Raw genomic sequence first — 23,928 nt, 5'->3', positions numbered from 1 at the left:
CTCCAATTCGAGGAACACTCCAAACGCGAAGTGACACCTAAAGAGTTCCTCAGAGATGTAGGAATCAATCCTAACATCTCCTCTACCGAACTATCAATAATTGAACGTGGCTATTATCATCTTCTCCAACTCAAAGCACTCAATCATCACCAAGTAAGTCCCAATTCTCTCGATCCAATGGTCTGCTACCATATGATCCAGGCCTCATGAAACGACGACACTGGCATATCACTAATGTCCTTGATCAACCTCAGCACACGACTCTAATCTCTAACGACAGCGATAGGATCAACATGTCTTTCCCGTGGAGCAGACTCCTCATAAAGGTTCTCCACATTGCGGACTCGATCTGCAGCCCTAACTCGGCCTCGACCTCTCGTCCGTCCTCGGCCCTGTCAACGGCCATTTTCCAAATTCATCACCATTCAACAATTAACACTCAGTCATACATGTGAAGTCTCGAATTCGACAAAATAGATCCAACCAATATCAATCATGAAATTTCAGAAGAATGTGAATCATCGGAGTATCGTCACAATACTCTCTATAGGACCAAACCATAAGGTATGGCTCCTAACACTCTCGCGTACCCGACAACATATCAATACCGAGGAGCATGTGATGGGTGCCCGCCTGCAGTCGGATCATCGCTCCCGGATGGTATAGATAATCGCCAAATACGCACTTAGGCTCTGATACCAACTGTAACGACCCCAAAATTTCGAGTATAAAAACTCAAAATTTCAAAGTCGTTAAACACCAAACAATTTCAACGAATCGAAATCATTTAAAATGCCACAGCGGATCATCTCTGAGTTCAAAATACAACTCAGTTAAACCGATTATTACAACCCAAATTATAATTCAATATTATAACAAATGGAATTGCGTAATCCTCACAACAAACTCACAAGATACTCACACAAAATCTACACACAAGCTGGAGATAAATAACTTCAAGTCCTCTGAGCGGTCCGTCAATTCCCGCTAATCCACACCCCGTGCTTCCTGTTTATTTCCAATTTCAGAGACATCCATTACTAAAAAGGAGTGCGTCTCTTCTTTCTAGAATTCAAAATTTGGGGAGCATAATGATTAGAATTTGAAAGGTACTTGTAAGTTGGAGCCAAATAATTTGCCATGGTCCATTATGCAGCGTGGTAAGGTTTTTGTGGTGATGGGGTACGACGTTTGTGGTGGAATCAAGGGACTTCTGTCTTCTTTTCCAGATGATGGACCTACTACCACTGACTTTATTGAAGACTGGGTCAAAAATCGGCAAACCTGCCAAGGTGAAGGCTTCATGAAGGTGCTTCTTCTCTTGTGGAGTAATCATGTAAAGGTTGGTGCACCCACCTAAAAAAAAAGCAACGGCAACACATTTGCCACCCATCATTACTGCTAGTAATCGGTCCATGCTCACCGTGTCTTATGACTTTTTGTATATTTATGTCAAAAGCAATACTTTTGGTATCATGCTTTTGGTAGCACGTCCTAGTCCATCAACCATCATTTAATAAATCCTTCCCCTTTTTTTTGTATATTTATGTTGGCAAACACTTGATTTAAAGATGAAACGTGTTGTTTCATTTCTTCTACTCGTTTGAAACTTAAGTACATAATGAGCATGTTCCCTACTCGTTTGAATTCATGTAACCTATGTGAGTTTCAAGCCATATATGTATCTTTCTTTGGAGACTTTAATCTATCGTTTATTGGCTATATAAACTCATTACATCTATTTTGATCAATTCATATGCCATAGAATTGCAATGAACTAGAGAATGCTAGAACTTACTTTGTGAAACTTTCGAAGCTTTATGTCATAATATACTCTGATTTTGAAAATGATTGTTGGATCTTTTTAGGATTTCACCACTTTATGCCAAATAGCCGTATCCTTATTATGAGCCCTGCTTGGGACACCTTAGTATGAACCCCTTTGAGCCTACGTTAAGCCTTTTCTTTCATTACCAACATGTTAATATCCCTGCTTAGTATAGTTGTATCTCTACCCTTGTCTTTAAGGCTTGGCATAGCTGATTTCTTGGTGTTATGATGATTGCTCGATTACTCGACATCAATATTTAACCCTGAACACATCATTAGTAGTATAAAGCAAGAGGGTATCGTTCACAAACCGGGGATCCAGCCAGGGCTTAGGATCACAACACTTAACACGAATTCATAAAGATATAAAAAGTTGATATAGGTTTCGGATTGAATCATAAAAACAGTAAATAAAACCTAAACTAATATATACATGTGATCAACCAACCAACACATAAACAATCACCAAACAAATCATGTAACAACAAAAGCCATCGAATTCCCTTCTCATTCATGTTCATGTCGTAGGTATTAAGATTCCACACTAAGTTCGATCATGCATCAAGCTCCTACTTGGTTCCTAATACATGGATACATTCGAGCTTAACTACTTATCTTGCTACGACATCTAACATACCAATTCATCATGCAATTACATATCACATAGAGAAATCAACATGTTTAAGTACCTATCCACTGCCGAACTTAGAATCAAAAATCGGTGAAAAACCAAAGAACAATTACTCCACTACTTGTATCATAATCGTTACTAACTTTGAATGATTAACATATGCAACATCAACTACTTGTTTTAATCACAGATGCAATATAAGAACACATCGAAATTTGATCAAGAACATGGAACAATAACTCACGCCATCAAAACAAAAATCATTGAAATCGAAATCGAAATCCTTAATTCTTACACAATTCGAAAGAACAACTATCTCATAGACAAGATTGAATTGAACTTTAACAAAACAAAAACAGAAATCATCCAAGAACAAGAAAACATAAAACCGAAATAAGACATGAAGATCATAGAGTTACACTTTGAAATAATCCTACGGGGTTTATTCCAAGCAAACGAAGATCCTAGGCTACTTGCTTCGAATCCAAAGGATGGAAAAGGATGAATTTCGGTTTTAGGATTTCTTGGAAAATGGAAGAGTGTTTCGGCAGAGCTATGGGTTGTGCTTTGTGTGCAAGGCTGATGATGCAAATATGGAGAGGCCGAGCCTCTATATATAGGAGTCTAGGAAGCCTCTTACCGTCCCATTTAGGAGATAGAAACCAATTGGGAAACTGAAATCCTCTTTGTTATGGATTTTGATTCATGTACTCCATATCCAACTTGATGTAGGAAACCAAGTCCAATAGGGAGATCACTTAAGGGCTGCACGGCATGATACTTGGTCCAACTAGGAGTAGCTAGGCCAGCCTCCTCTTTTCCTTCTTCAACTCGGACATGATTTCCTTGTCTCCCTAGGAATGCATTGATAGGAGCACAAAGTGTGACGTTCTTAATGTGTATATGCCCTATTCTTATCCTTTGTTACTTCTTATTTAGTTGTTTTAGGTTCATATTTGTCATATGTATGTTCTAAGTAGAGCTATGCCGAATTTAGATGATTTGATGATGAAATTGTGCTAAATGTTAGAACTCCTTATTGAGCTAGGATTCCTTACTCGACTAGGACTCTACTTTCCTATTTTCATTCTTTCCTATTCCTTAATCGACGATTTCTTTTCAGGAAAGACAAGTCATATTTGGAAAGGAAGAAGAGTTGCCGAGATGTACTCCTAGTTGAACAAGGAAATCATATCCGAGTTGAAGAAGGAGAAGAGGAGGCCGGCCTAGCTACTCCTAGTTGGACCAAGATTGTTGCCGTGCAGCCCTTATGTGGTCTCCCTATTGGATTTGGTTTCCTACATCAAGTTGGATATGGAGTACATAAATCAAATCCATAACAAAGAGGATTTCAGTTTCCCAATTGGATTCTATCTCCTAAATGGGACGGCAAGGGGCTTCCTAGACTCCTATATATAGAGGCTCGGCCTCCCCATATTATGATCATCAGCCTTGCACACAAAGCACAAGCCATAGCTCTGCCGAAATACTCTTTCATCCTCTAAGAAATCCTAAAACCGAAATTCATCCTTTTCCACCCTTTGGATTCGAAGCAAGTAGCCTAGGATCTTCGTTTTCTTGGAATAAACCCCGTAGGATTATTTCAAAGTGTAACTCTATGATCTTCATGTTTTATTTCGGTTTTATGTTTTCTTGTTCTTGGATGATTTCTGTTTTGGTTTTGTTAAAGTTCAATTTAATCTTGTCTATGAGATAGTTGTTCTTTCGAATTGTGTAAGAATTAAAGATTGCGATTTTCTTTCAATGATTTCTGTTTTGATGCCGTGAGTTATTGTTCTATGTTCTTAATTAAATTTCGATATGTTCTTATATTGCATGTGTAATTAAGACAAGTAGTTGATGTTGCATATGTAGATCATTCAAAGTTAGTAACGATTATGATACAAGTAGTTGAGTAATTGTTCTTTGTTATCTCACCGATTTTTTATTCTAAGTTCGGCAGTGGATAGGTATTGAAACATGTTGATTTCTCTATGTGATATGTAATTGCATGATGAATTGGTATGTTAGATTTCGTAGCAAGACAAGTAGTTAAGCTCGAATGTATCCATGTATTAGGAACCAAGTAGGAACTTGATGCATGATCGAACTTAGTTTGGAACCTTGATACCTACGGCATGAACATGAATGAGAAGGGAATTTGATGGCTTTGTTCTTACATGATTTGTTTGGTGATTGTTTATGTGTTGGTTGGTTGATCACATGTATATATTAGTTTAGGTTTTATTTACTGTTTTTATAACTCAATCCGAATCTAAATCAATCCATTTATATCTTTATGAATTCGTGTTAAGTGTTATGATCCTAAGCCCTGGCTGGATCCCCGGTTTGTGAACGATACCCTCTTGCTTTATACTACTAATGATGTGTTCAGGGTTAAATATTGATGTCGAGTAATCGATCAATCATCAAATGGTGCCGTTGCTGGGGATCCATAAGAGATGGATCCCTAACTTTTAATGCGAATTCATTGTGTATATTGTACATTTGTATATACTTATCCTGTTTCGTTGTACATATAGTAATGTATCTTAGGTTGTTTTTTTGGTGCTTGAGTGAATGATTGTTGTAGGTTGTAAATCGAACGGAATAGGTAAAGTCCCTTTTGTTAATATTAGCCTTAACCCTTCATGCTAGCTCTCGAGTTTGCATGAGGTCGAGGGCGGCTTTTATTAACACTTGGAGATTTCTCTAACACATGAGGTTAAGTCCAGCTGAGAAAGGGGCACGCTCTCTTATTACTCTGGTACATGGGACCAAAATTGGATCTCAGAGAACTAATGACTGACATACATCTCGGTGATGGAGTCGATAGAGAGTTCGCTCTCCGTAGTTCAACAAATGAGTCCTACCATGTTCACTATCTCTGATTGAGCTACAAGGCCTTCTGAAACAAAGACTTGATCTTGTGTCTAGGCATCCATACTTAGGCCGCATGTCCACTTTGGTTTACAACTTAGAATCAATCGATCATTAAAATGCCAAAAAGAACTTGTGAATTGTATGAACTTTTGTAAACGTAAAGAACTAACTCTTTGTAAACTTGACAACATAGTTGCCGTGTCCTTCCCCATAAGTGTGCGTGTGTGTGACTAAGGGAAGGCACGAATTATATGTGTTCATTGTGTATTCTTCAATGCTAACTCTTTAACTTTCGTACAACAGGTACTATGCATGTCCGAATTTTCTAAGAAAACACAAGAGCTCAAGGATCGAATTCAAGCACTTAGAGATTTAAACAACTCTTTCATAAGTGGACCTTTAAATTTCGAAACATCTCCAAGCAATTCAATCTTAAACTCTTCACTTAGATCAGAAGAAGAGGAGGATCTTTCCTTCCCCTTCGTCTTCAATTTAGATTTAGACACAATTGCGGACCGTGACATAATTCCTGTTGGTGCTCCAATGGCACTCAAGAATGCATTCATTCCCACCACCCCTGAATCACCTTCATGCATTGCTTTCACTCCACCTGATGAAGCTAACTTCTCCATTCCTGTTCAATTGCTTGGGCAGCTGCCTAAGTATTCTGGTTCTTCAATGGAAGACCCTAATGTTCACCTTAGGGAGTTCTTGGACATTTGCAAGCTCCAATCGATTCATCATCTTTCTCAAGAAGGCTTGAGGTTGCTTTTGTTTCCATTTACCCTTAAGGATGATGCTAAACGTTGGTTGTACTCTTTGCCTGCAGGAATCATCACTACATGGGACGAAATGACTAGGAGGTTCTTAAAGCAATTCTTCCCTGCTCAACTCACGAAAAGACTTAGGAGGGAGATTCAGAACTTCACTCAAAAGGATGGTGATTCACTCTATGAGGCTTGGGAGGAATTTCAGGAACTACAAAGGAAGTGCCCTCACCATGGTATTTCGTTGGATGACTTGGTGCAATTCTTCTATGAAGGACTCGACACCACCAATAAGAGCATGGTGGACTCGGCATGTGGCTGCACATTCATGAACAAGACCGGTCAAGAAGCTTACACCTTGATTGATGACTTGGCTGACAACAATCGCCAATTTAGTTCTAAGGAGAAGAGAGGAAGCAAGAGCCGTGGGGTGTATGATGTTGATGCAAGGAATCAGATGGCGACTTTAGAAAGGAAGCTTGACGTTCTAGTCAAGGCATTCAATGGTTCGAGCATCAACCCTCAAGCATGTGGCATTTGTTCTTTCAAGGATCACACGACTGACAATTGTCCAAATGGTGCAATGACTGAAGAAGAGTTGAACTTTATGGGGCAACAAAGGCCTAGGTACGATCCATACTCGAACACATACAACCCTGGACTTAGAGATCATCCAAATTTTTGTTGGAGCAACAATGCTCAACCATCCAATGCTCAAGGTCAAGGACCTCGTCCTTCAGGTTTGTTTGTGAGGCCTCAGGTACCTCAAGGTTCTGCTCCCTTTAACTCTAATGTTCATGGTTCGAATAATGCATCTTCACCTAATTACGATGAACTTTTGAAGTCTCTTGCTCAAGGGCAACAAAATCTAAACTCTGCTACTCAAGCTTTAGTTACAAGTCAACAAGCTCATTCTAAGGACATAACCGAGCTTAAGAAGCAGATGGGACAAGTGATCGATTTCATGGGCAAGATCCATGAAGGAGGAAAGTTGCCGAGCCAAACTGAGCCTAATCCTAACGTGAAGGCCATGATGACAAGAAGTGGGAGGATCTTGGATGCTCCATTGCAGCAACACAAGAAGGCCGTGCCTTCTAAAGGTAAGGAGGCCGAGAGTTTCAATGCCAAAGACTTAGAGAAGGACCCTGCCTCCTCTAAAGCCAATGATGCCGTGCCTCTACCACAAGGAGATCATGCCGTGAATGACAAAGGTAAGGATCCTAACTCTAGTGGTTTGGTTTCAACTAATGATCTTCCTCGTGTTCCCTTCCCTAGTAGATTTGGAAAGCAAAAGAAGAATGACTCTAATCAAGCCATGCTCGATATTTTCAAGAAGGTGGAAGTGAACATGCCTCTTATTGAATGCATCCAACAGAATCCTAGGTATGCTAAGTTTTTGAAAGAATTGTGCACCAACAAGAGGATGACTCGAGAGAAGGAGGTTGTCACAATGAGTGAGACGGTTTCTGCCGTGCTCCAAAGGAAGCTACCACCAAAGCTTAAGGATCCAGGGAGTTTTTCTATCCCTTATACAATCGGAAACATGACATTTGAGAAGATAATGCTAGACTTAGGTGCATCTATTAATGTAATGCCGTATTATATCTATGAGGACCTAGGTTTAGGTGATTTGAAACGTGACAATGTTGTAATTCGATTGGCTGATTGTTCCAACAAAGTCCCTTTGGACTATGTTGAAGATGTTCTTGTGCAGGTTTCGAGCTTAATCTTCCCTGCCGACTTCTATGTCATAGACATGGAGCAAACAGAGGCAGATGACAAGGAGGTCCCTATCTTGTTGGGCTGCCCCTTCATGAGAACTGCACGAACAAAAATAGATGTGTTTAGTGGATCACTCACCTTTGAGTTCGATGGTGAAGTGATGAGCTTCAACATCTTTGAAGCTATGAGGTATCCTCTTTCGGAGTTAAGTGATTGTTTTTCAGTTGACATACTTGATTCCCTTGCAGATAACTATCTAGATACCTTAACAAATGACGAGTTGGCACTCACCATTGCCCAAGGGACCGGATTTACAAGTGATAGCTCAAACATTTCGGTGCTAGAAGCTAATGATGCCGTGCCATCCTTCATTCATGAAAACGTGACCTCTCTTGAGGTTGCACGTGAGGTAAGCTTTGTCTCTCCTAGTCCAATTCTCTTAACTACTAACAAGAATCTTCCTTCTGTGGTGCAAGCTCCGAAGCTTGATCTTAAGGTTCTTCCGGACCACTTGAAGTATGCGTTTTTAGGAGAAGAGGGTACATTGCCCGTGATCATTTCATCTGCACTAAATAAGGAGCAAGAGGAGAGATTGATTGAAGTATTGAAGAGACACAAGACGGCAATAGGATGGACCTTAGCTGACATCAAGGGGATCAGCCCTACCATGTGTGTGCATCGAATCTTGCTAGAAGATGGTGCCAAACCAACCAAGGAAGGTCAGAGACGCCTTCACCCACCAATGATGCAAGTTGTAAAGGATGAAATCACTAAGTTGCACGATTGTGGTGTGATCTACCCCATCTCGGATAGTAGGTGGATCTCTCCTATTCAAGTTGTGCCAAAGAAGTCAGGCATCACGGTGATGAAGAACAAAGACAACGAGTTGGTGCCTCAAAGGACAGTGACCGGTCATAGAGTATGTATCGACTATATGAAGCTCAATGCTACCACAAGGAAGGACCATATGCCATTGCCATTCATTGATCAAATGCTTGAGAGGTTAGCTGGTCACTCTTTCTATTGTTTCCTTGATGGATATAGTGGATACAACCAAATAAGTGTTGCGGAAGAAGATCAAGAGAAGACTACGTTCACATGCCCTTTTGGTACGTTTGCTTATCGTCGTATGCCTTTTGGTTTGTGCAAGGCCCTAGGTACGTTTCAACGTTGTATGTATCACATTTTCTCTGAGTATATTGGTTCTAAAATTGAAGTTTTCATGGATGATTTTTCTGTCTATGGTGAAGATTTCGAAACTTGTTTAGAAAATGTTGAACTTGTGCTCAAACGTTGTGAAGAAACTAACTTGGTTTTGAATTGGGAAAAATGTCGTTTTATGGTCACGCAAGGCATTGTCTTAGGCCATATTGTTTCATCTAGAGGAATTGAGGTTAATAAGTCTAAAATAGATCTTGTGCGTCACTTACCCCTCCCCACAAGTGTGAGCGATGTTCGATCGTTTCTTGGACATACAGGTTTCTATCGTAGGTTTATCAAAGACTTTTCCAAGATTGCGAGACCAATGAGTTCATTACTTCAAAAGGACGTTCCCTTTCACTTTGATGATGATTGCAAGCTTGCATTCGAGACTTTGAAGAAGCTCCTAACTTCAGCACCGATCATGGCACCGCCGGATTGGTCCTTGCCATTTGAGTTGATGTGTGATGCCTCCGACTATGCAGTTGGAGCCGTGCTAGGGCAGAGGAAGGACAAGCAGCCCTACGCCATCTACTATGCCTCACGAACACTCAATGATGCTCAACAAAACTACACCACAACTGAAAAAGAACTTCTTGCCGTGATCTTTGCTCTAGATAAGTTTCGTTCTTACTTACTTCAATCTAAAGTTATTGTTTACACTGACCATGCGGCCTTGAAGTATTTAATGACAAAGAAGGATGCCAAACCAAGATTGATTCGATGGATTCTTCTACTCCAAGAGTTTGATCTCGAGATCAAGGACAAGAAGGGAAGTGACAATGTTGTGGCGGATCACTTGAGTCGTTTGGTGAGAGATGCCGAGCCCTTGGCTATCCAAGAGAGTTTTCCGGATGAGCAACTCTTTCGAGTTGAGGTAAGTGAGCCATGGTATGCTGATATTGTCAATTATCTTGTTTCTAAGCAATTTCCGGATATTTTATCGCATGCTCAAAAGAATAGACTCAAGGCATTAGCTAAGTATTATGTTTGGGATGAACCATACTTGTGGAAACATTGTGTTGATCAAATCATTAGGAGGTGTGTCCCTGAATCTGAACATCATTCTATACTTACTTTTTGCCATTCTGAATCTTGTGGAGGACATTTTGGTTCACGTAGGACTGCTCTTAAGGTGCTCGAATGTGGTTTCTTTTGGCCTACGATTTTTAAAGATGCATATCATTTTTGCATGACTTGTGATAGGTGCCAACGCATGGGAAACTTAGGATCTAGAGATCAAATGCCTATGACACCGATTATACATGTTGAAATATTTGATTGTTGGGGTATTGATTTCATGGGACCTTTTCCTAGCTCAAATGGTTTCGTGTATATACTCGTTTGTGTTGATTATGTGTCAAAATGGGTGGAAGCAAAGGCCACCCGGACTAATGATTCTCGAGTTGTTGCAGATTTCCTTCGTTCTAACATTTTCTCTAGGTTTGGTATGCCGAGAGTTATCATTAGTGATGGAGGATCTCACTTTTGCAACCGAACCATTGAGGCGTTGATGAAGAAGTATGGAATCAAGCATAAGGTTGCTACGCCTTATCACCCCCAAACAAGTGGACAAGTGGAGCTATATAATCGTGAGATCAAGAGAATTTTGGAGAAGTCTGTTGGACCATCACGCAAGGATTGGTCTCAACGATTGGATGATGCTCTTTGGGCCTATAGGACGGCATACAAGACTCCGTTGGCATGTCACCATTTCGATTAGTCTATGGCAAGGCGTGCCATCTTCCTGTGGAGCTTGAACATCGTGCATGGTGAGCTGTGAAGAATTTTAACATGGACATTGATGAGGCCGGATTACATAGGAAGTTGCAATTGCATGAACTTGAAGAGATTCGAAATGAGGCCTATGATTCGGCAATGGTTTACAAGGAGAAGACTAAGACATTCCATGACCGCATGATTAGGAAGAAACACTTTGTCGTTGAGCAGAAAGTTCTTTTGTTTAATTCTCGACTTAAGTTGTTTCCTGGTAAATTACGTTCTAGATGGATAGGTCCTTTCATTATTACTAACATTTTCTCTTCAGGTATAAGTATATGGCTCGAATCTCACATAGGTTCCATGAATTCAAACAAGTAAGGAACATGCTCATTCTGTACCTAAGTTTCAAAATCCTCATCTACTACATGTTCGTACAAAATCTACACATCGATTAACCATCAAATAACAATGAAGTTAATTTCAATATCGTGATCATCTATCAACCATGAATTCAAAGATCAACTCATCCTAGACAGTCAAAGGCATACCTAGGACCCAACACAAAAACAACTTAACAAAACACTTAAAAATCGAAAAACATAATCAAAAATTCAAACTACAATTCGGAAATCAAAATCAAAACAACAAAATTGAAACACATAGGCATCAAATACTAAAATTCAATGAATGATGTATACCCCACCCCACACTTAAAACTTACATTGCCCTCAATGTACAATATGATAAGCAACGAAAATTAGAAAGAGTTAAGGGGTAAGAAAATGCAAACACTCGTTGATGGCTCCTTCAATAGCACCTGAAGAAAAGATGTTAGTAATAATTAAAGGACCTATCCATCTAGAACGTAATTTACCAGGAAACAACTTAAGTCGAGAATTAAACAAAAGAACTTTCTGCCCAACGACAAAGTGTTTCTTTCTAATCATGCGGTCATGGAATGTCTTAGTCTTCTCCTTGTAAACCATTGCCGAATCATAGGCCTCATTTCGAATCTCTTCAAGCTCATGCAATTGCAACTTCCTATGTAATCTGGCCTCATCAATGTCCATGTTAAAATTCTTCACAGCCCACCATGCACGATGTTCAAGCTCCACAGGAAGATGGCACGCCTTGCCATAGACTAATCGAAATGGTGACATGCCTAGGGGAGTCTTGTATGCCGTCCTATAGGCCCAAAGAGCATCATCCAATCGTTGAGACCAATCCTTGCGTGATGGTCCAACATACTTCTCCAAAATTCTCTTGATCTCACGATTAGATAGCTCCACTTGTCCACTTGTTTGAGGGTGATAAGGCGTAGCAACCTTATGCTTGATTCCATACTTTTTCAACACCGCCTCAATGGTCCGGTTGCAAAAGTGAGATCCTCCATCACTAATGATAACTCTCGGCATACCAAACCTTGAGAAAATGTTAGAACGAAGGAAATCTGCAACAACTCGAGAATCAGTAGTCCGGGTGACTTTTGCTTCCACCCATTTCGAAACATAATCCACACAAACGAGTATGTACAAGAAACCATTTGAGCTAGGAAAAGGTCCCATGAAATCAATACCCCAACAATCAAATATTTCAACATGTATAATCGGTGTCATAGGCATTTGATCTCTAGATCCTAAGTTTCCCATGCGTTGGCACCTATCACAAGTCATGCAAAAATGATATGCATCTTTAAAAATCGTAGGCCAAAAGAAACCACATTCTAACACCTTAAGAGCAGTCCTACGTGAACCAAAATGTCCTCCACAAGATTCAGAATGGCAAAAAGTAAGTATAGAATGATGTTCAGATTCAGGGACACACCTCCTAATGATTTGATCAACACAATGTTTCCACAAGTACGGTTCATCCCAAACATAATACTTAGCCAATGCCTTGAGTCTATTCTTTTGAGCATGCGATAAAGTATCCGAAAATTGCTTAGAAACAAGATAATTGACAATATCTGCATACCATGGCTCACTTACCTCAACTCGAAAGAGTTGCTCATCCGGAAAACTCTCTTGGATAGCCAAGGGCTCGACATCTCTCACCAAACGACTCAAATGATCTGCCACAACATTGTCACTTCCTTTCTTGTCCTTGATCTCGAGATCAAACTCTTGGAGTAGAAGAATCCATCGAATCAATCTTGGTTTGGCATCCTTCTTCGTCATTAAATACTTCAAAGCTGCATGGTCAGTGTAAACAATAACTTTGGATTGAAGTAAGTAAGAACGAAACTTATCTAGAGCAAAGATCACGGCAAGAAGTTCTTTTTCAGTTGTGGTGTAGTTCTGTTGAGCATCATTGAGTGTTCGTGAGGCATAGTAGATGGCGTAGGGCTGCTTGTCCTTCCTCTGCCCTAGCACGGCTCCAACTGCATAGTCGGAGGCATCACACATCAACTCAAATGGCAAGGACCAATCCGGCGGTGCCATGATCGGTGCTGAAGTTAGGAGCTTCTTCAAAGTCTCGAATGCAAGTTTGCAATCATCATCAAAGTGAAAGGGAACGTCCTTTTGAAGCAATGAACTCATTGGTCTCGCAATCTTGGAAAAGTCTTGATAAACCTACGATAGAAACCTGCATGTCCAAGAAACGATCGAACATCCCTCACACTTGTGGGGAGGGGTAAGTGACGCACAAGATCTATTTTAGACTTATCAACCTCAATTCCTCTAGATGAAACAATATGGCCTAAGACAATGCCTTGCGTGACCATAAAATGACATTTTTTCCAATTCAAAACCAAGTTAGTTTCTTCACAACGTTTAAGCACAAGTTCAACATTCTCTAGGCAAGTTTCGAAATCTTCATCATAGACAGAAAAATCATCCATGAAAACTTCAATTTTAGAACCAATATACTCAGAGAAAATGTGATACATGCAACGTTGAAACGTACCTGGGGCGTTGCATAAACCAAAAGACATGCGACGATAAGCAAACGTACCAAAAGGGCATGTGAACGTAGTCTTCTCTTGATCTTCTTCCGCAACACTTATTTGGTTGTATCCACTATATCCATCAAGGAAACAATAGAAAGAATGACCAGCTAACTTCTCAAGCATTTGATCAATGAATGGCAATGGCATGTGGTCCTTTCTTGTTGTAGCATTGAGCTTCCTATAGTCAATACACACTATATAACCGGTCACTGTCCTTTGAGGCACCAACTCATTATCTTTGTTCTTCACCACCGTGATGCCTGACTTCTTTGGCACAACTTGAATAGGAGAGATCCACCTACTATCCGAGATGGGGTAGATCACGCCACAATCGTGCAACTTAGTGATTTCATCCTTTACAACTTGCATCATTGGTGGGTGAAGGCGTCTCTGACCTTCCTTGGTTGGTTTTGCACCATCTTCTAGCAATATTCGATGCACACACATGGTAGGACTGATTCCTTTGATGTCGGCTAGGGTCCATCCTATTGCCGTCTTGTGTCTCTTCAACACTTCAATCAATCTCTCCTCTTGCTCCTCATTTAGTGCAGATGAAATGATCACGGGCAATGTATCCTCTTCTCCTAAAAACGCATACTTCAAGTGGTCCGGAAGAACCTTAAGATCAAGCTTTGGAGCTTGCACCACCGAAGGAAGATTTTTGTTAGTAGTTAAGAAATTGGACTAGGAGAGACAAAGCTTACCTCACGTGCAACCTCAAGAGAGGTCACGTTCTCAAGAATGAAGGATGACATGGCATTGTTAGCTTCTAACTCCGAAATGTTAGAACCATCACTTGTAAATCCGGCCCCTTGGGCAATGGTGAGTGCCAACTCGTCATGTGCCAAGGTACCTAGATAATTATCTGCAAGGGAATCAAGAATGTCAACTGAAAAACAATCACTTAACTCCGAAAGAGGATACCTCATAGCTTCAAAGATGTTGAAGCTAATCACTTCACCATCGAACTCAAAGGTGAGTGATCCACTAAACACATCAATTTTTGTTCGTGCAGTCCTCATGAAGGGGCGGCCCAACAAGATAGGGACCTCCTTGTCATCTGCCTCAGTTGGTTCCATGTCTATGACATAGAAGTCGGCAGGGAAGATCAAGCTCGAAACCTGCACAAGAACATCTTCAACATAGCCCAAAGGGACTTTGTTGGAACAATCAGCCAATCGAATCACAACATTATCACGTTTCAAATCACCTGGACCTAGGTCCTCATAGATATAATACGCAAGGGATAGAAAAACTCCCTGGATGCTTAAGCTTTGGTGGTAGCTTCTTTTGGAGCACGGCAGAAACCGTCTCACTGATTGTGAAAACCTCCTTCTCTCGAGTCATCCTCTTGTTGGTGCACAATTCTTTCAAAAACTTAGCATACCTAGGATTCTGTTGTATGCATTCAATAAGAGGCATGTTCACTTCTACCTTCTTGATGATGTCGAGCATGGCTTGATCAGAGTCATCCTTCTTTTGCTTTGCAAATCTACTAGGGAAGGGAACACGAGGAAGATCATTAGTGGAAACCAAAACACTAGAGTTAGGATCCTTACCTTTGTCATGCACGGCATGACCTTCTTCGTGTAGAGGCACGGCGTCATTGGCCTTAGAGGAGGCAGGGTCCTTCTCAAAGTCTTTGACATTGAAACTCTCGGCCTCCTTTCCTTTAGAAGGCACGGCCTTCTTGTGTTGCTGCAATGGAGCATCCAAGATCTTCCCACTTCTTGTCATCATGGCCTTCACGTTAGGATTAGGCTCAGTTTGGCTCGGCAACTTTCCTCCTTCATGGATCTTGTCCATGAAATCGATCACTTGTCCCATCTGCTTCTTAAGCTCGGTTATGTCCTTTGAATGAGCTTGTTGACTTGTAACTAAAGCTTGAGTAGTAGAGTTTAGATTTTGCTGCCCTTGAGCAAGAGACTTCAAAAGTTCATCATAATTAGGTGAAGATGCATTGTTCGAACCATGAACATTAGAGTTAAAGGGAGCAGAACCTTGAGGTACTTGAGGCCTCACAAACAAACCTGAAGGACGAGGTCCTTGACCTTGAGCATTGGATGGTTGAGCATTGTTGCTCCAACGAAAATTTGGATGATCTCTAAGTCCTGGGTTGTATGTGTTCGAGTATGGATCGTACCTAGGCCTTTGGTGCCCCATAAAGTTCAACTCTTCTTCAGTCATTGCACCATTTGGACAATTGTCAGTCGTGTGATCTTTGAAAGAACAAATACCACATGCTTGATTGTTGATGCTCGAACCATGGAATGCCTTGACTAGAACGTCAAGCTTCCTTTCTAAAGTAGCCATCTGATTCCTTGCATCAACATCATACACCCCACGGCTCTTGCTTCCTCTCTTCTCCTTGGAACTAAATTGGCGATTGTTGTCAGCCAAATCATCAATCAAGGTGTAAGCTTCTTGACCGGTCTTGTTCATGAATGTGCAGCCACATGCCGAGTCCACCATGCTCTTATTGGTGGTGTCGAGTCCTTCATAGAAGAATTGCACCAAGTTATCCAACGAAATACCATGGTGAGGGCACTTCCTTTGTAGTTCCTGAAATTCCTCCAAAGCCTCATAGAGTGAATCACCATCCTTTTGAGTGAAGTTCTGAATCTCCCTCCTAAGTCTTTTCGTGAGTTGAGCAGGGAAGAATTGCTTCAAGAACCTCCCAGTCATTTCGTCCCATGTAGTGATGATTCCTGCAGGCAAAGAATACAACCAACGTTTAGCATCATCCTTAAGGGTAAATGGAAACAAAAGCAACCTCAAGCATTCTTGAGAAAGATGATGAATCGATTGGAGCTTGCAAATGTCCAAGAACTCCCTAAGGTGAACATTAGGGTCTTCCATTGAAGAGCCAGAGTACTTAGGCAGGTGAACGTTAGCTTCATCAGGTGGAGTGAAAGTAATGCATGAAGGTGATTCAGGGGTGGTGGGAATGAATGCATGCTTGAGTGCCATTGGAGCACCAACATGAATTATGTCACGGTCCGCAATTGTGTCTAAGTCTGAATTGAAGATGAAGGGGAAGGAAAGATCCTCCTCTTCTTCTGATCTAGGTGAAGAGTTTAAGATTGAATTGCTTGGTGATGTTTCGAAATTTAAAGGTCTACTTATGAAAGAGTTGTTTAAATCTCTAAGTGCTTGAATTCGATCCTTGAGCTCTTATGTTCTCTTAGAAAATTCGGACATGCATAGTACCTGTTGTACGAAAGTTAAAGAGTTTGCATTGAAGAATACACAATGAACACATATAATTCGTGCCTTCCCTTAGTCACACACACGCACACTTATGGGGAAGGACACGGCAACTATGTCAAGTTTACAAAGAGTTAGTTCTTTACGTTTACAAAAGTTCATACAATTCACAAGTTCTTTTTGCCATTTCAATGCTTGAACGATCGATTGATTCTAAGTTGTAAACCAAGGTGGACGTGCGGCCTAAGTATGGATGCCTAGACACAAGATCAAGTCTTTGTTTAAGAAGGCCTTATAGCTCAATCAGAGATAGTGAACATGGTAGGACTCATTTGTTGAACTACGGAGAGCGAACTCTCTATCGACTCCATCACCGAGATGTATGTCAGTCAATAGTTCTCTGAGATCCAATTTTGGTCCCATGCACCAGAGTAATAAGAGAGCGTGCCCCTTACTCAGCTGGACTTAACCTTGTATGTTAGACAAATCTCCAAGTGTTAATAAAAGCCGCCCTCGACCTCATGCAAACTCGAGAGCTAGCATGAAGGGTTAAGGCTAATATTAACAAAAGGGACTTTACCTATTCCGTTCGATTTACAACCTACAACAATCATTCCCTCAAGCACCAAAACAACAACCTAAGATACATTACTATATGTACAACGAAACAAGATAAGAATATACAAATGTACAATATTAACAATGAATTCGTATTAAAAGTTAGGGATCCATCTCTTATGGATCCCCGGCAACGGCGCCATTTGATGATTGCTCGATTACTCGACATCAATATTTAACCCTGAACACATCATTAGTAGTATAAAGCAAGAGGGTATCGTTCACAAACCGGGGATCCAGCCAGGGCTTAGGATCACAACACTTAACACGAATTCATAAAGATATAAAAAGTTGATATAGGTTTCGGATTGAATCATAAAAACAGTAAATAAAACCTAAACTAATATATACATGTGATCAACCAACCAACACATAAACAATCACCAAACAAATCATGTAAGAACAAAAGCCATTGAATTTCCTTCTCATTCATGTTCATGCCGTAGGTATTAAGATTCCACACTAAGTTCGATCATGCATCAAGCTCCTACTTGGTTCCTAATACATGGATACATTCGAGTTTAACTACTTGTCTTGCTACGACATCTAACATACCAATTCATCATGCAATTACATATCACATAGAGAAATCAACGTGTTTAAGTACCTATCCACTGCCGAACTTAGAATCCAAAATCAGTGAAAAACCAAAGAACAATTACTCCACTACTTGTATCATAATCGTTACTAACTTTGAATGATTAACATATGCAACATCAACTACTTGTTTTAATCACACATGCAATATAAGAACACATCGAAATTTGATCAAGAACATGGAACAATAACTCACAGCATCAAAACTGAAATCGTTGAAATCGAAATCGAAATCTTTAATTCTTACACAATTCGAAAGAACAATTATCTCATAGACAAGATTGAATTGAACTTTAACAAAACAAAAACAGAAATCATCCAAGAACAAGAAAACATAAAACCGAAATAAGACATGAAGATCATAGAGTTACACTTTGAAATAATCCTACGGGGTTTATTCCAAGCAAACGAAGATCCTAGGCTACTTGCTTCGAATCCAAAGGATGGAAAAGGATGAATTTCGGTTTTAGGATTTCTTGGAGGATGGAAGAGTGTTTCGGCAGAGCTATGGCTTGTACTTTGTGTGCAAGGCTGATGATGCAAATATGGAGAGGCCGAGCCTCTATATATAAGAGTCTAGGAAGTCTCTTGCCGTCCCATTTAGGAGATAGAAACCAATTGAGAAACTGAAATCCTCTTTGTTATGGATTTTGATTCATGTACTCCATATCTAACTTGATGTAGGAAACCAAGTCCAATAGGGAGATCACTTAAGGGCTGCACGGCATGATACTTGGTCCAACTAGGAGTAGCTAGGCCGGCCTCCAATTTTCCTTCTTCAACTCGGACATGATTTCCTTGTCTCCCTAGGAATGCATCTTGGCATCTCTTCTTCCTTTCCAAATATGATTTGTCTTTCCTGAAAAGAAATCGTCGATTAAGGAATAGGAAAGAATGAAAATAGGAAAATAGAGTCCTAGTCGAGTAAGGAATCATAGCTCAATAAGGATTTGTAACACTTAGCACAATTTCATCATCAAATTATCTAAATTCGGCATAGCTCTACTTAGAACATAGAAATGACAAATATGAAACTAAAACAACTAAATAAGAAGTAACAAAACATAAGAATAGGGCATATAAACATTAAGAATGTCACACTTTGTGTTCCTATCATGTTAATATGGAGTGATGATTCGATTCAAGTGTGGTGTTATGCTATGTATGTATTTGTGCCGTATGAAAAAAAAGAAAAAAAAGAAAGATGTCGTGAGAAGAAAAAGAGAAAAAAAACATGAACACGGCTTGAAAGAAAAAAATATATATATATATACAAAGAAGTTATGGCATAGCTATGTTTGATGTGAATTTGGAGTTGTGATGTATTTGTTGAAGGCTCAATGATGTTGTACTTTAGCCTTGGTTCATTTTCACAATGTTTAAAGTGAAGAATGAGTCTAACATGATAAAATTGGCCATTGTTTTATGGAGTATGGCGACATAAGGTGGATGATTCTTGCTCTGCTAAATCTTGAGGATGACCTTTGTGATTCCTTTTACCTGAAAAATGATATCCTTACAGAGCCTAAGCCTACTTTTTATAAAGATCCGCATGATTCTTAAAATGAGTAGCTCTTGATTTGTGGAGTTTGTTTCATGAGTGAGCATATGGTTTTGGTTCATTTATTTATGAGTAAACAAGAAAACCAACTAGAAAAACACCAGACCAAACGCAAAGACATAATAATGAGATACTATCATCATTGATACAATATAATCAAAAAAGCTCCAGGGATCTTTAACCACAGTTCTCAGGTTTGCTTTAGTTGTTTCATGTTAGAAAACAGTCATACATCCATGTATATTTTTACACCATCTAAAGAGTACAACTATTGTTAAATCAGTTCATGCTCTTCAATAAACACTACCATGGAGTGTCCGAACCATGGAGTGCAGCTAGGAGTACCTTAGTAAACACTACCATGACCATGTAAATTGCTAAATATATATATATATATATATATTGTACAATCGAAACATAAATGACATTACCCGTTCATGAATACGTACAGCACAAGCATGCTAATTGTCGACGAAGAGAGCAGTCTTGAAGTTAAGGTCAAGTGCACCACAGCAGAAACGGTAGCTATTTCTAAAGACCTGCCGCAGGTTGGTTGAAATAGAAGGCCGTGAAGATAAATACAACCCCCACCAGACATACTCGACAAAATCAACAATGAGTACACATGGAGAATCTCTTGCGAAAACGGTGAGTACTTTGCCAGACATGTCATTCCAGTGAACAGAAACATCGTGGCAGTGCCGTTTTCACAAGTTAATCGAAAAAGTAATTAACAGGTAAATCACTTGCTTAAAAACATGTTACTGAATTGTTTATAAAATTTTCCTTCCCAAATTGACCAGTTATAATCACTTACAATTATTTGTTGTATATGTTTACAGTTGAACAGTTGAGTGGAGCACAAATAAAACAAAAAAATAAATATCATTTGGTATCCTTTGTAATAAGCTCTTGCTTCTTATATAAAAATATGCAAGATGTACTATCAACAATCATAAAAATTCTACGCCCTTTCATTTGAACGTCCTTGACTATAATTTAGTTCATTCTTGAAACGGACTGTCCTAATTAATACCTGCAACTGGAATTGCCAAGTGCTTTGAGGTCATTCTATCCACATACTTGAGCTCTATTCATATTGTCTCATGGATATTTTACAAGAGTATTTTACAGCAGAAACACATCACTATACAATTTACAGCGCAATTGCAAATCACACATAATTTAAAACAGATGACACTTGAAATATTAGCATTAACAAATCATATATTTCTCAATTGATAGTTTAGACAAATAAACTATGTAGATCAGTTTGCATTGTCAATTGTAACACACAAAGAACACTAATACAATTTGTAAATACATGAAAGAAATTACAAAACGGACAATGGCTGCCGCAGCAATGCGCGGCGATGAACCTAGTGGACAATTAGGGCTGAGTTCGGTACAATACCGACCTCATTTTGCTCGTACCACCTCCATCCACCAGTGGTAATTTTTTATTAATTTTCTATTCTATCATTTGGTTGATAGCTTAAACTAGGCTCCATTTTTTAGAGTTTTCGGTCTTAATCAAGATAGGTCACGGGTGCGCCAGAACGGTCGGTGATACCAACTGACCGTTGTTGGTATCGTAAATTTGATACCACAACTGAGCCAAAGTGATCCCTTACCGACTTTTTCGGTTATCGATATCTCGGTTGGTATGAGTCGGTAACCGCTTACCGGAAGTTGCAGACGCTCGGACTAAAAAGTGTGATGGTTGATTGAAATTCCAGAGTAAAAACAAGTACTCAATCGAGAACTCTATGCTTTGGTTAGCGTGCATCTGATGAGATGGGAAGAGCCGAAGGTAGAGAAGGAGGTGAAAAAGAGACCTCCCTATTCATATTTGCAATTTTTCGCAGAGGTGGAGATATGGAGGAGAATGAAAAGAGTTGAAAGAACAAGGAATTGAAAGAGAAAATGGAGGAGGAAAGATCTAATTAAAGTATGGGTTTTGGAATTTTCAGTTTTGTTAAATAAAATTATGGGGATGAATGAGATTTTCGTTCTAGGTTTAGGAAGGAGGAGTCATGAGTGTATTGAACTTTCGATAGTGCTGCAAAAATGTTTTATGCAACAAAACAAAAGAATTTCCAAAAGATAGAATAAGTATAGTTTTTGCGTAATAAATATCAAGGAGATCAAGTTGTGCAGTGGTCTTCAGCATTCTTGTGTGCCTTGCAGAGATTTGAGGTTCGACTCTCGGCTCCAGCCGAGTTATAGAACATTTTCCAAATTATACGTATTTTTGCTATAATATGTATATGTACTGGAACTCAGTACGGTACAGTATTACCATAGTATATAAAATCTTGTACAATTACCATACCGTATTATTATACTCGATCTGTATACCGTACCAACTTTTAGAAAACCCTATCAATGTAAGAAAAGTAAGCACATGTTTTTATCGTTCACAACCGAGGTTTGAGGGTGCTCCAACAACTAACATTCACTATACACATTATACAATATACATGATAAATGAGATTTACAATTGTATTTTTGATCGACAACTACTTCACACGACTAATACATAAGATGAATGGAGAAGAAGAATGCAAATATGATCTATATGATCATGTCGTTTCTACTATACTTATAGCATGTTTGGAATACTTATGCAACACACAATTAAGGGACACTCAACTCTTTTAAGTCACTTCCTTATATAAAGAAACATATCCTCTAATGACTAGAATCTTCTATCAATTATGCATAGACTAGATGAATAGCGACTTCACTAACCAATACATAACCAACGCATAAAAAACTTTGAAGTTGGACTGAATAACACATAACTGAATCTCTGACTTCTAGGGCTGGGTGCGGGTTCAGCCCGGGCTATTATTTTCAAGGCCCAGGCCCAGCCCGGTTGTAGTATGACGGACCGAGCTTTGTTCTTAAAAAATCAAGGCCCGGGTAGAACCCGAACCGGTATCATCCGGGCTGAGCCCGCCCGGTTTTCCGGGCCTAACTCTGTTTTTGGTTATGTTCCAGTGTTATTGTATCTATTCTATAAGTTTAGGACCACTTACGAAAGTCAATTACATAATGACACCCAATCTCCCAGGTTTCCGGGTTTTTTGTTTAAGGATTTGAAGGCCCGGGACCAGCCTGGCCATAATAAAGCCCGACCTGTTTATCACATGACAACATACGAGCCCGGAAAAAAGCCCGGCCCGCCCGGATGGGCCCGTCGGTCCGGTCCGGGGTTTTTTTCTTCTTCGGGCTTTTTGCCCAGCCCTACTGACTTCTGAAATAATGTCTGATATTGAAACTCACTCTCGTGTTATCTCAATACAGTACGCATCAAATAACCCTAGCATGCATTCTAGAAACATTCAAAACATAAAGATAAATCCTCCATTAAAACTTTCGGTCATGCATGCATAGGTCATGTTATAAATCAAGAATCCTAAAAAAACAAACATATAGAAATCGCAAAAACATAATTCTACTTCAATCTAACATGAAATCGAAATAACCAAAGAAAAAACTCTATAAGGAAATCCATTCAATAAAACCTAAAAAGAATTTGACATAGACAAGAACAAGAGAGTACAACTTTGTAATTGATCACTAGAACAAAGAGGTGAGATCGATGGTGATGATGGTGGTGGCTGCCTTGTCAAAAGCTTCTTGATCTCCGAGGGTTGAATCACATAATTAGATAGAAGGGGAGGAAGGTGAGTGAGAACGTGTTTATGAAAACTTGTGATAGTTCTGATGCTAAACTCGTCTCTCTTACCTCCTATATATAGGGGACACAAGCATAGGCTGCCCCTTCTCCAAACAATCTTCAACCAATCAAACGAGAGTATAATCCAAATCGTAAAGGGAAATAACATCTTTGATGCGTCATAGCCTTATCCTTCTCCTTCTAAGACTTGATTCATTCCTTTTGCAATTACATCTCCTTGTATAACTTGGATTCAACTTCTTTTTCCACCTTTTGCCATACCGTGTGCTCAAATCCTAAAGCAATTGGGCTTTATCCACCGATTTTAGCTCTTGTGATCTTCTAGAATCATCTCATTCAATCTGTAGCAAATCCACGCAAGAAAGCTTATCCTAGTCGACTTAGGATTGAACTTGGACTTCTCATTCCTAGCCCATCTTGGACTCCTTACTCGAAATGGCTTCATTATCTCGACCTCAATGACTTCCCTAGTCCAACTAGGAAAAGGTTTCCTAGTTAAACTCAGACTCTTCTCTTATGTACGGCCTCATC

The 23,928-nt window shown here is 39.7% G+C and overlaps 2 non-coding genes across 2 annotated transcripts; one reads left to right on the top strand and one right to left on the bottom strand.

Moving 5' to 3' along the window:
• Positions 1–6,244: 6,244 nt before the first annotated feature.
• Positions 6,245–6,351, bottom strand: LOC126796534 (small nucleolar RNA R71). The gene has a single exon (XR_007672378.1). It is a non-coding gene; the product is annotated as a small nucleolar RNA R71 (small nucleolar RNA).
• Positions 6,352–16,235: 9,884 nt separating this feature from the next.
• LOC126796541 (small nucleolar RNA R71) lies at positions 16,236–16,342 on the top strand. Its single transcript, XR_007672384.1, has one exon. It is a non-coding gene; the product is annotated as a small nucleolar RNA R71 (small nucleolar RNA).
• The last annotated feature ends 7,586 nt before the right edge of the window (positions 16,343–23,928 follow it).

Source organism: Argentina anserina, chromosome 5 (assembly GCF_933775445.1).
Source record: "Argentina anserina chromosome 5, drPotAnse1.1, whole genome shotgun sequence".
In the NCBI taxonomy this organism is placed as follows: domain Eukaryota; kingdom Viridiplantae; phylum Streptophyta; class Magnoliopsida; order Rosales; family Rosaceae; genus Argentina; species Argentina anserina.
Note: the sequence above shows the minus strand (reverse complement) of the source record. Positions and strands in the feature narration are given on the sequence as shown.